At 36.7% G+C, this 13658-nt stretch overlaps 1 protein-coding gene across 1 annotated transcript in view; it reads left to right on the top strand.

Moving 5' to 3' along the window:
- pcxb (pyruvate carboxylase b) overlaps positions 1-13658 on the top strand; it is a 176480-nt gene that overhangs the window by 19231 nt on the left and 143591 nt on the right. The window lies entirely within an intron of this gene.

Here is a 13658-nt window from a genome sequence, read left to right as displayed (position 1 = left end):
ACTTCTGGCTGCTGTTGTTGACATGGCTGAAATCTAAATGGCTACAGCCGGCTGGCAATGTAAGCACTTTAAAGGGCACCGTAAGTCATATATACTCGCTCTCACACAGTTTTATTGTATTTTCAATAAAATCTGATTCGACAGTCTTGTGGTCTGTGCTCAAAAAGATTGAATTCTGAGCGTGTGGTATCAGAATCTCTTTGTGTTGCGAAGAAAAGGCCTATTGTCGCTTCCCTTTTCTTCCTTTACTGCTTTCGTTCACGCACATTCGTCCTCTCCTGCATCCATCCAAATGCCCCTCGCTAAATAAAATGCTAAGTGCACTTAACCTTTCATAAACAGCGGAAACTGAGGGATAAACAACAGAATAGCTGGCAGCTTGCTATCGTCAGCAGTCTGACTCGCTCAGTGTCTGCACTTGCTGGCTGATATCTCTCGGTCCATGTCTTTCAGGGGTTTATATGCAACGGCTGTGATTCAAACAGAAATAAGCATGTTTTAAAAGCAACAGAGAGCACTAAAGCGTTGTTGACAGATGCAGTTAACACTCTGCATGCACATGTTGTATAGTGTGTAATTTAGACTTGTAGATGTAGATTTGTAATTGCTTTTCAGCTATTTGCATAGACTTGGAGTGAAACCCTCACTTTAAAGCCCTGCTTATCTGTTGCGTATGTGTCTGATCTAGTGTCAGGGTGATTGCACATTCTGTAAATGTGATCAGAAACATGTCCTCCCTTTCTTTCTCTCTCGATATCACTTTCTCACTCCCCCTCGCTGATTTGAAATGCAAATAGTTATTGGATGACAATGAATTTTGTAGCTAAAAGCCATTAACTCTAACGCTGATTGACTATAGCAAGCGAAATTCATGAATAAATCTTCAAGAAAGGATTACAGATAAAACTAGCTCATCAAATAACACAGAAGCCCGAGATAACCCGATTCTATCATTCTTTCCTTACATCTCACCTCTCTCCTCCCTACTCCCTACCATTCTTCAGCATATTGCAGTCTCTCTCATTCTATGCCTGCTCTTCCCTAAGGCAGTGTGGAGAGCTGCAAAGTGGGTGTTGCGCAAATGACTGCCAAATCTCTCTAAAACAGACGTGCCGCTGGTACTATAAATGCCAGTCTTTTGTTGGGGCCCTGTCCTTGGGGTTTAGAGTGAGCTCTTGACCCACACTTAGACAAACACATGTTGGATTGGCTGTTAACGGAGACTTTTGCATTTCTCTTCCCTGGTAATCGATTTCTGTTAAACGATGTGCTTTATTGACTTAACCATACTTACTGTAAATATAAACCCACATGAGGACAGACTTATTGCACACTTGTACTTGTATGCTACATATGCCTGCACAATTGCTTTTACAATTTTTTTTATTTTATTTTATTTATTTATTTATTATAAATGAGCACCAAAATCAACTGAGCCCTGAAATAACCTAAAAGTGTTCAGTGACCTACTATTCAGTGTAGTGCAATAAATGATTTACTGCTTTTTATGAGCCTGTTATTTTTAGCCCATCAAAAACACAAAGCACTACAAGTGTAGTCTAATTTCCAACCAGATGATAGGTATAAGGTTTTATTTTTATTTTTTTGTGAATGAAAATCCCTTATAAATCAGTCTCATATAATTCACTCTTTCATTGAATGGCAAGTTATTACCTGAACCAATAACTGTTAATGCGTTTTACTGCACTATAAAGCTTATTAGACTCAAATCAGTGTTGATACTGACTGTTGTTTGACAATTTGTAACTGAACATTTTGAGTTGTAGTTGTATAAAATTTAATTTGATTTGACTGAAATCTGATTTGTTGTATTTATTCTGTTAAAATCTGAATGATTGGAAACAAACTTGAGGGCCAGAAATGCGATAAAGAAAAAAAAGATAATTTACATTTTATTTACCCAATCCCCAGCAGTATCTTTTTAAAGCATTCTTTTTTTTTTCATGTAGAGATTTAAAGTGATGATCCAATCACGATTTTTAGACATTTATTCAAGGCACGAATTTCATTTTTTTAAATGAATCCCCTCTCCTGTGATGCTTTTTTTTTTTTTTTTTTTTTTTTTGACATTTTTCTAAAATATATATATTTATCTCACCTAAATGTTTGATCATGCACTGTATTTTTGTTTTTAACAATTGTGCAATTGTTGCACAATAGCTTGCATACAAGCACAAGTCTGATTTCATGAGCTGTATGTGAGGTGGCCTTTTACACCGGGTTCACACACACTCCGTTTGCATACATGTGCATTCCATATACAGTACATAAGCAGTGCAGAAGCATTACTGACTGTGCTTTCACACAGAAGTCTGCAGTTGATCCGTGGTTTACTACAAACACAATATTTATCCATTATTTTGATTCCAAATCCAAACATTGTTACTTAAAATGCTTTTTTCAGCATTGTGATTCTTTTTACACAGTACAGTAATGCAGTCTTTCATAGACGTGTTTAAATGCAATAAAAATATGAAACATATTATTGAATGCTTTTTACTTTGGCAGTTACTTCGAACAATGCGCTGTTACTTTAATTCAGTGATTGCAGTGAAGCAAAATTAGACTGTGCTGAAACTTTCTCTGCACTGCTGCAGACGCACCGCTCCTAAATGCACTGACGAAACATAATTGTGAGTAGTGTGTATCCTTAAATCCGTTAACATGAGTGCGGAAAAATATGCACTGCATTCGCACTCTCAAACAGAGGGCCCTATTTTAATGATCTAAGCGCATGGTCTAAAGCACACGGCACAGGTGCCTTCGGGGCTTGCAAATTTTTGTGTCAATCCATGTTAATATTTAACCCAAACAATGTGCTGTTACTTTAATTCAGTGATTGCAGCGCAGCAAAAATAAACTCTGAGCTTAAACGATCTGAAAAAGGTAGCCTAAATCTGATACATGCAATGCATATACATTATGACATCTAGGCATTTTTATATTTATTAAACCTACACAATAATGTTCTTTTGGATAGAGAGCCTTTAATTTTTTATATTTGGCATGTTTGTGCACTGCTGTGTGTCCCTATGTGATTAATAAGTAGAATGTAAGCAAGCTGTGGTAACCGCCTATACTAATGCACTCTTCAAATAACCAAAAAAACCTACTCCGCTACTGACTTTAGACTTTAGACCAGGTTTGAGTTAGTCAATGGCACAGCCTCTTTTCAGTTTTTTTCAAAATAGCAACACACCAACAGTGTGCCTGAACACACCTCTTGTTTCTTAGACCAGCACGCCCTTAAGCACACAAATGGGTGCAAATGCATTTGATATTTAAACAATGCGTCACAGGTTGGGAAAATGAGAACTGCATTAGGCTGAAGCTAGCAAAAACACTTGTGCTGCGCCATGCACTGCATCGCGACACTGCCTCAATTGTGCATGTGACAATTCCTGTGTTAACTGCACAGCGTGCAGCTCACTTAGTGTAAGCGCAATGTGATTTGAAGCCATATGCGCATTTTGAGAGAGAACGAAAGCACGCGCAGTGATTCGCTGTATGTGAAATTATGTCTCAAAGAAGTTTTCAAATTAATTTAATGAAGAAATATGTATTTAACTCACCTTCAGCATTATATTTATTTCACCCACGCTGAACAGAGACGGAGACGGTCGCTGCATGTCATGCCAAACCTCTGATGACAGACATGTCATCAGTTGAGATCGTTTTTATAGAGACCGTCATTATAGACAACGCTGACCAATCATCCCAAAGCGATTATCAGCCGATAGTGATTGGTAGCCGATCAATCAGAACACCCCTACAACAAATACATTTCTGTTTTCTTTAAGCTCTTGTTTGTGCCACCTGATGTGAGCTGCATTCAAAATAGTTGTGTAAGTTCTCAGAAACATGTATACGCAAACTTTTACACATCTTTCTCTTTTTTTTTTCAAGCCAATCTAATTGAGCTGTTCATGCAGGAGCTCATATTTAATGCATTTCACAGAGAGACTAAGAGAGGCCTGCAGAAATGGTCTTCTGCAGAATGTCCTGCTGGTGTTAACAAGCTTTAGGACTGCACTTATCTGCTGGCTCTTATTTTATATTCTGACTGAGGACATCAATCTTAATTCCACAAGACTGCCAGCAGGCGAATTTTTGAGGAATGTCATTGGTTTGTCTGGAGTGTGTGTGTGTGGAAGGTGTGGTGTTGTGAATTTTGTTTGTTTGTTTGTTTTTCAGTTTAGCATGGACGCCTTGGATTATATTCACTGAAGCTTTGGGCTCTTACTAAGTATTATGGGACGTTTGCCATGGTTTTTATTGTCTTGTCTATGGGCCAGTTTGGTGGATTCAGCAGAACTTCAGCCTAAAGTTTATTTATTTATTTATTACAAGGGAAAGGAAGAGGGAGGGGAGGACAAAGGATGGACTTTTCAAACTCATAAAATGTATCATTCAGAGTAAGGTCATATTTACACAGTTGTAACAAAATGTTGTCTACATATTTGCATTAAAAAGAAAAGTGCTAATGTGCTCATAAAAGATCAAGATATCAGTCAAGAAGATTATCCCGGAAAATAGATCCAATGTGAGCAAAACATAAGGCATTTGTCTGAAGACAATGAAATGAAATGCTCAACCTCATGATTGAGCATAACCCGGATTGGATCACAATGTTTAGATGCTGGTTGTAAACATGAAGATGTAGAAAATAAAGTTGTAAAGCAAAGCACTGTCTTTAGGTGCAGTATGTCCATTATATTTACAGTTCAGAGAGATAAGGGGAGAGAGAGTATTTTTCCTCAATTAAGGTGATAGAGTGGATGAAAGGTTACAAATATAGAATGGAGAAAAAATGATGAGCCAGATCAATGAGCAGATAGCAAGATTTAATGAGCATTTTTTCATTCTGGTTTATTTGTCATTGTCTGTGTTGCCATGACAACCGTTCTCATGCCTCAAGATTGCTAAAGAGCTGTGAAGTACGTTATTGACCGTTTCACTCACTCACTCATTCAGATTCATACACTTGTTCACTGACTTGCTCATTGATTCACTGACTCATTGACTTAATTGGTCACACATTCACTTATAGTAAGTCCCAAATGACCTGCACAAGTCTGATAGCCCCTCCTTTTCCTCTAGTTAAGGAAAGCTGTGACAGCTGTGACATCTCCTCACTAACATTCTCTTTACTGACTCACTCACTCACTCATTCACTGACTCACTGAGCTCTGTTTTTAAGGCTATGAATCATGTTAAATGTTTTAATTCTTAAAAACATTTGATCATATTATTTTCTTTCTTCCCTCTATGGACCAATGTGGGATGATCTGAAGGAGGGGATGAACCAAGTGGTTTTCTCAAAATTGTGCTTTTGCTTAAGAGGCTAGCAGAATGCTCACTGTAGTGCATGGAACGGCTTGTTTGTGTGTGTGCTTCTTTAATGTATTCCGAACAGAAAATCTGCCATCTGCTTTATTGTCTGAAACTCAGAGATATAAAATCTATAAACAGTGAAGCAGATCGTCATAATAACAAGTTTTATTTGAACTTGTCTTGTTTATTATACTTTCCAACACTCAGTTAAATAGTTTAATTAGTTCATAACATAAAGCGTTCTCTAGATGTCACTAAAGCAGTGAGTTGAGTCTGAGCACGTCCGGAGCTCTGACACTCTGCTGGTAATGATTGAACAATGTTGTGTGCTAATAACCTGGTGATTTTCTACTTCTCTTTGTATTCTCCTCATGTTTTCACATCTGCTAGTGTCGATCCTTCATATTTGGACGCAGTTACTTTTTTTTTCATTGGCGTATTCTGGGTCATATCTGTAGGTGAATTGTCACCATGGGAGCCACTTGAGAGCCGATTATAATCACATGTCACCACAAACACGTCTGATCAAAAAGACACTGATTGCAACCCCCCCCCCCCCCCCACACACACACACACACATTCTTCTCTTCACCATCTGTCCTTTCATCCTGTCCCTCTTTATGGAACTCGTTATAACCTGCCTATTTGTCTCTGCTTCATAAAGGGAAGTAGCAAGTATTTCACAGAAACCAGAAATCCAATGGTGAGGTGAAAGGATAAGAAAAAAGAGATGGGGAGATCTATCGACACTTCTGCAGGTCAAGGAGGTCTGTAGCATCTGCAGTAAGCTCTCCGTTAGCATCCCTGTTCATCTCGTCAAAAACTGCAGAAACCTAAATTAAAGCCATGTTTTCTCGTTTGGGGCATAAACATACAACCCCATTTTCAAAATGTTGGGACATTTTGTAAAATGCAATAAATTAATTTTGATTCCTAGAAAGTTGAGATGGGTAAAATAAAAGTGAAAAGATTATCTAAGTTTTGAACAGTTTTCAACTGTTTTGAAACATTTCACAATAAGCAGGTGAATTCATATTAGGTGAGGATATCATGATGAAAAACAAATTGTCAAAAGATTCAGGGAATATGGAGAAATCTTCAGGAAACATGAATGTATGAAATCTTCGAGCACTACATGAGAACCCATCGTGCTACTGTGTTAAATATAGCCACATGGGCTCAAGAGAACTTCAGAAAACTGTCCATCTCTGCATCAAGAAAAGCAGCTTAAATCTCTGTTACATAAAAGAAAGCCATACCTCAATTCTATGTAAAGATGCTGTCAAGTTCTCTGGGCCCAAGCTCATCTCAGGTGGTCTAAAAACAGTGGTAATGTGTGCTGTGGTTAGATGAGTCCACATTTCAGCTTGTTTTTTAGGAAAAACAATCACTGAGTTCTCTTTGCCAATGACAGAAGATCAGTGTCAGGTGCACAAGCCAACATCTATCATCGTATGGCATACAATGCCACCAACGACATTACATACAGTATGTTGAATGTACCATTACATTACATTTGAAGGTACAATTAAAATTGAGGCATATATTAAGATTGTACAGTGACATATGCTGCCATCAAAATGACTCCATTCCATGGTTATAAGAGTGAGGCATTCCATGGTTATAAGAGTGAGGCATTCCATGGTTATTAGAGTGAGGCAATGGCAAGGCTCTTTCTGCACAAGCAACAACAGTATGCTTTCATAGACAGAGTGGATGTGCTTGACTGGCCTGCCTGCAGTCCAGATCTATCTACTATTGAAAATGTATGGCACATCACAAATAGGAGAATAAGGCAACAAAGACCACAGACTGTTGAGCAGGTGAAATTTTGTATCACGTAAGATTAATGATATATTTTCTTGTCAGCTAAATAAGAGAATTGTTAAATTACAGATTTTAATTTTTAATTGCATTTTCCAAGATGTCTGTACTTATTTGCAAATGGAGTTATGTTGCATTAATCACTATGGAGCCACAGGAAAATGATGTCACGACATTGTTGATTAGTCAGTGACAATACAAGAATGGTATTATCAGTATACTGTTTAAAAGTGAAAAAATGTAATGTAGGGTGGAACTTCAAGAGCTTAAGCTCCGGCAATACTAGCCTTTGCAAATAAACACTCAACTAGGGCTGGGCGATTTATCGAATATTAGAATATTGAATGTTGAATATTTCAAATTCAAGCATACTTTCCCAAAAGAATGCGCCAAAGGTCCAAAAAGGGGAACATATTATTCCAGACTGCTCTGCACTGCGAAATCTCATGAGTGCGGTTGCCATGTATCAAGAGATCAAATCCACAATTCAGAGCTTCGCTGTTACATAGATATTTTCTTCCTGGTGTTTTACTTATTTTAAGCAATCCGGCAACCATGCGCACGCAAACGCTCGCTCCTCATTGCGGAAGCGCCGCCGCAGATGATCTGAAAAACAAACAAAGCTGCAGTTTAGCATCTAAATGAAAGCATCATTCAGCCAGTCTGTTCTGTCATGAGATCTTGACTGTATTGTTTGCGATTGTGGTTGCTGTATAAATGCACTAACTCAATCGCTGTTGTGTGAATAGAGAAACATAGGCTATGGCAATGTGGAACTTTTATAATATTTTATTAATGTTTTATTTATTTTACCAGTTTATATACATAATATATATTTATATATATATTATTATTATTTATTTATTTTTTTTATTTTTTTGAGAAGGCATGAAAGAACATTATTCTGCTAAACTATTTATAAAGCGGTGTATCTATGGTGTATGTATTTGTAAGTTTGTAGAGAGTATGAGTTGAAGAGACAACGAGGAAGAGGCAAGAAGGCATGACATGACAGATTAAAATAAAATTTGCAGCAACAATTTGGTTTAGGTCTTTGAGGTCCTTTACAGTGAAAAAGTGAGCAGTGAGAACAGTGAAAAGTTGGTAGCTGAGTAAAGCTGAGCTGCATAATTCAAGGAAAGACTGTATTTTTAGGTATGAAGTAGATAAAATCCACCTTCCAGTGGGGCCCCAATCAGTCTTCAACTTATGCAAATTAAGCAGTAAGGTACTAGAAGCCATGTGAAAAAGGAGTATCTTCCATGAGAATTATCTTCCCTATGAGAAGACTTTTTTTGACAGCGTGAAGTGTGATATTAAAGGTAAATAATGCAACATAAGAGCAGCAAGGGTCAGTCATAAATTATTACATAAGTAAGAAGTTATGTTCGTTGAAATGCATAATACATGGAACTGTTTGGATGCTATATTGATTGTTTATGATGTAAAGGGTGGTTGCTAAGGGTGTTTGCAATGATGCACAAAACAGTTGGGTGAAGCTGTCATAGTCATGCTTTATCATGAATAAAACACAGCTGTTGACTAATCAGAATCAAAGATTGGAACCATTTTATAAATTAGTAATATTAACAATCTTAATTATAATTCTAAAACATTTACTGAAAATAAAGAAGTAGAACATTTAACTGACACCATATCTTTATGTATTTTTATTAGAGCACAAGTCTAAGAGGCATATATTATCTTAGAAATGATTGCCTTTGAATGTTGGGTTGCACTTTATTTTACAGTACATGTACTAGCATGTACTTATAGTGTACTTACAGTGTATTTATCTAAGAAAGTTCTGGTAACACAAGGTAGCTACATGGGGTAGGGTTAGGTTTAGGGGTAGGTTCAGGGTTAGGTTCAGGGTTAGTACCTAGTTATTACATAGTTATTGTAATTACTATAATAAATACATAGTTTGTACATGAGGAACAGGACTGTAAAATAAAGTGCTACCAAATGTTGTCTTGGATAAAGGTGACTCTTGGAGTCAAAATGATTGAGAACCAATGGTGTAAGCTTATGTTTCTCTAGCTCTGCTATGTGAAGCATATGTTTTGTTGTTGTTCAGTTTGAATTTGGGTTGATTTGTTATTTAACGCTGATGTCTGACTCAAGAATTTCCATTTATATGATGTATATAAATGTACTGAATAAAAGACAAATATAATATGATTTATTGTATAAATATACATGCATTCTACACATTTTTATATACAAGTCAGTATTTACTTAAATTAACGTATTAATCATTTCGCATGAAACCCCTTGAAGTTCATTTATGATTTTGAATACCGGTAAATCAATTGCTTATGAAAAAAAAATCATGTCACATTAGTGCATGTGAGAAAACCAGCAGCATTGGGTAGATTTACATATTCTCATAATTTTCCATTTATGACAATAGTTACATGTGAATCAGATCAATTCCTGCCTTTCAGTGGTATCAATTTGTACATGCAGTTGCAGGTTCTGAAGCAACATTCAGGCTTGATAAATCACTTTGTGGGTGAGTTTAATCTTTTTGCAATGACATCAGCACGCATTTTGTGCATGTATGGAGAAAAGGTTTACAGATTACAAATTCAGCACCCTAAAAAAATATATATATTAAAAAAAGTTCTACAAGAAGAAACTCTTGTGGATTTAACTCATTTTTTCCCCTTTTTTCATTCAATGATTTATTTGTTTGTTCAGTCACCAATATGTTGTTTTTTATTCATTCATTTTTTTCCTCTCTCTCCTTATCTCTAGTGACATCAGTTTGAACCCTGTTCTCATGGTCATGTTAGTCGGTTAAGATTTAAGAGCTTAAAATCCTCCTGACACGATTGGCATGGGGTGTGGAGGGATGTGGAAAAGAGGGAAGAATGGAAAAAGGGTGGGCACTGAGTAAAAGAGTGAATTAATTTAGTCAAAACAGCATCACAGCAGTTTAAAAGTTTGTTTTGTTTGTGTTAAGCATCAAAAAGTGTGGATTTATGTCCACATATATGTGGTAAATATTGTAATATGTCAGAGTGAATTTACAAAGCTATGTTTGAAATTATATTTGTGTGTATATTTGTGTTTGTGTTGTTTGTGTGGGTGAGCGTCTGCTTTTGGCAAGCTCATTGCAATGTGGGATTAGTAGGCAGTGCTGAATTGTGGGGAGAAATTGGATCAGATTACAGTGAATTTTGGCACTGGATTATCTTCAATCCCTTCAGTGTATCCAAGTAGCCTGAATGAGAGCATGTATGAAAGAGAGCTTGAGAGAGAAGACACCAGAAAAAGAGAAGAGAGTTTCAAACTTTAGAAGTGGGTTCTTGTATCTTTGTCTCCTTCTTATGTCTCTTATGTTTAATGTGAGACTGTCTTCATCTCATCTAGGGTATCTGTCTCTACTGTATATCTCATGCATATCTCCTGCTCCATGGGTTGTGTTTTTGGCTTGTGTCAAGACCAGCAGTCCTGCTGATTTCATGGCTTTTACCAGAAGCTTCTTTGCTTCCTTCCACTGGCACCATGCTGTTCAGCAGAATTAACCAGTCGCATGAGGTTTTTTTTTTTTTTTTTTTTTTTTTTTTATTCTACAAGCTTGAGAGATTTAAGATGGAAAGTTTGGGTTTTTAAATTAAATCTGCTCATCATTTTGGGTTCAAATTGTCATTCCTCTGGGAGCTCAAGCAGAAGCCCCTTGGGATACCGGCACATGTAAATAAAGTTCTCAAACTTACTCATCATAATTCCATTCCAAAATATCTGACATTGTTACCACTATTTCTAGTTTCTAACAGAAAGCATATTTTGATCATTGCATGCTGTGGAGCTCATGTGTTGGGTTCTTGTATCATGCCTGAACTTAGCGACTGATTTTACTGGATGACTTCCAAAGCAAAGTGCAGCTTGAAGTATATCGGAGATAGGCAACTCTGGTCCTGGAGGGCCACCATCCTGCAGTTTAGATCTATCCCTAATCAAACACACCTGAAAAATCTAACCTAATTCTTTAAGATTGCTTAAAAATTACAGGCAGACAGGCAGAGGTGTCAAGTAACGAAGTACAAATACTTCGTTACTGTACTTAAGTAGAAATTTGGGGTATCTATACTTTACTTGAGTAATTATTTTTCAGCCGACTTTTTACTTCTACTCCTTACATTTTCAGGCAAGTATCTGTACTTTCTACTCCTTACATTTTAAAAATAGCTTCGTTACTGCTATTCCATTCCGGCTTGTTTTCATTCTGGCTTGTCATCATTTAAAAAAAAAAAAAAAAAAAAAAAAACCTATCCAGATAAATTGCGCCAATCCGGATGGAGTGAATTTGATTGTGGTTGGATGAGAAGTATAAACAAATACCATTGCGACACCCTATTGGTTTGTACGCGATCCATCGCACCTGCACGTGACACAAATCACATCCCAGTTCAGCCAGGACATAGACAGTTTTGGGTTCGTTTATCAAAAAATATATTTCTTAAAAGTAGGGTTGGGTATGGAACTGGTATCCGATCGCCTCAGAGTCAGTCCGCTTAAATTTCACATGAAAGCAGCGTCAGACCGGTCTCCTCCCGTCTTTCAGCGCGCTCTTCAATCCGCAGAGGCGCAGACCGCGAATGGAGCAGCGCATGCGCACTTAAATAAACAGAGGACACAAGGTATGTTTATCGATAGATTGTTAGAATATCCATATCTGTGCAGTTCTTTGTCATAAATACAGTTTACAAAAGGTCACGAGGTAGCAGTCGGTTTCTCATCTGTAAAGTTTTCGCTCATCACACCACAGCCGTTTCCTCCAGCGAAAATCTAGCCCTTAACACATATGAACGAACACATACTTTAATTACACTTACTTAAATATACTTAATTTAATCATACGTACTTTATACATACACTACTGTGCAAAAAAGTCTTAGGCACGTTAGTATTTTCACTTAAAAGAATGGTGTTCGGACAGTTATTTATATATTGTAGTGTCAGTATAAAATATCAGTTTACATTTCCAAACATTAATTTTGCCGTTGTCAGACTGCTTGTGCATTCAAAATCGCACTAGATTATTATTAAAATTAATGGCAAACTGATATTTCCTACTGACACACTACAGCAAAAGATATAAATAACTGGCTTAAAACCCTTTTTGGGGAGAAAATACTAATTTGTCCATAAGACTTTTGCACAGTACTGTATTTTAAAAACGACATTGTTGCTATACTTTATAAAGAATGACCATACAGTAATTCACAGAACTGATTTAAGACAGTGACAGACAGCACTCATCTTAACTAAATATCAGAGTGATTGACAGAGATACAGTAGAAACATTATGTGTGGTTTTGTATTAAATAATGACCCAGATTGTGAAATACATTTATTAGGCTTAGATTAAGGGAAGCACAACTTGGGAAATGAGAGCATCCAAGCTGAAAAGCTATGGATTTATTTTAAATATTTGTAATGTTCTTTAAAGTTATCCATAGTTTTTTTTGTTGTTTTTTTTTTTTTTAAAGTATTGGTTCAGGCACCGTTTAGGAGCCGGTACCGTTTTAAAAGTATCGAAAAGGCACTGGACCCTACTTAAAAGTTATTATTTCTCACTAGCTCATTTACCAAATATGTGCTTTTTCTTCGTCCTCCACAAATTAAGCTACTGTAGGTAGTTCGGTAGCGAGACGTTTGAATAAATTATCGTTTTCGATTGACGATGCGATTGACAATGTTGTGATAAATAGGCTATACCAACTTTGTAACTCGTTACCCCCCGAACACTGGACATAGCAGACGTATGTACCGAATACAAGAAGCTATCAATCAAGAAAGTATCAGAATTATGATTTCTTTTTCAGTTTTAGTTTTTGATTAATCACTTGGATTAATCATTCATTTTGACAGCACTATAATGTTTATTGTAAATAGACCACCATACAAGTGTTATTGTTATTAAGCCTGCACCAATGTTCTTGTCCATTGCCCTCGCAGATTCCTGCAGCTAATCATGGATGTGCATAAACATTCCATTAAAAGTTATTGATGACAAGCCTCTGAAGTTTGACTTTTTGCACCATAACAATACTTATTGGCAACTAGTCATCATATCTCTAGTCCTTTAATGTATTTGCATTGTACTAAAGTGCGTTCATTTTAAATGGGCATATATGCGGCTGAGGAAGACCTGAAGGTCGAAACGTTGCTTGATTAAATTCCTCTGGAGCAGTAGTTTTCAGTGTTCAGACTTCATTTCTTTATTTGTCTATATCATTCAGTTGTCTTGCACCTGTGTCCTAATTGGATGTTTGGGATGTGCACACCATTTTTGTATTTTCATATATGCGGCTGAAACAGGAAGCATAGTGCATCCCAAATTTTTCAACATGAACATTTTAATACAACATTATAGTCATTATGGCCTATGGCCTTTAGAAAAATGTTTTTTTGAGGAGATGGGGTAGTGTACAATAGACCCCTGTGGTGCGGCCTAAGCTTTT

This window comes from Carassius gibelio, chromosome B7, assembly GCF_023724105.1.
Source record: "Carassius gibelio isolate Cgi1373 ecotype wild population from Czech Republic chromosome B7, carGib1.2-hapl.c, whole genome shotgun sequence".
NCBI lineage: Eukaryota > Metazoa > Chordata > Actinopteri > Cypriniformes > Cyprinidae > Carassius > Carassius gibelio.
Note: the sequence above shows the minus strand (reverse complement) of the source record. Positions and strands in the feature narration are given on the sequence as shown.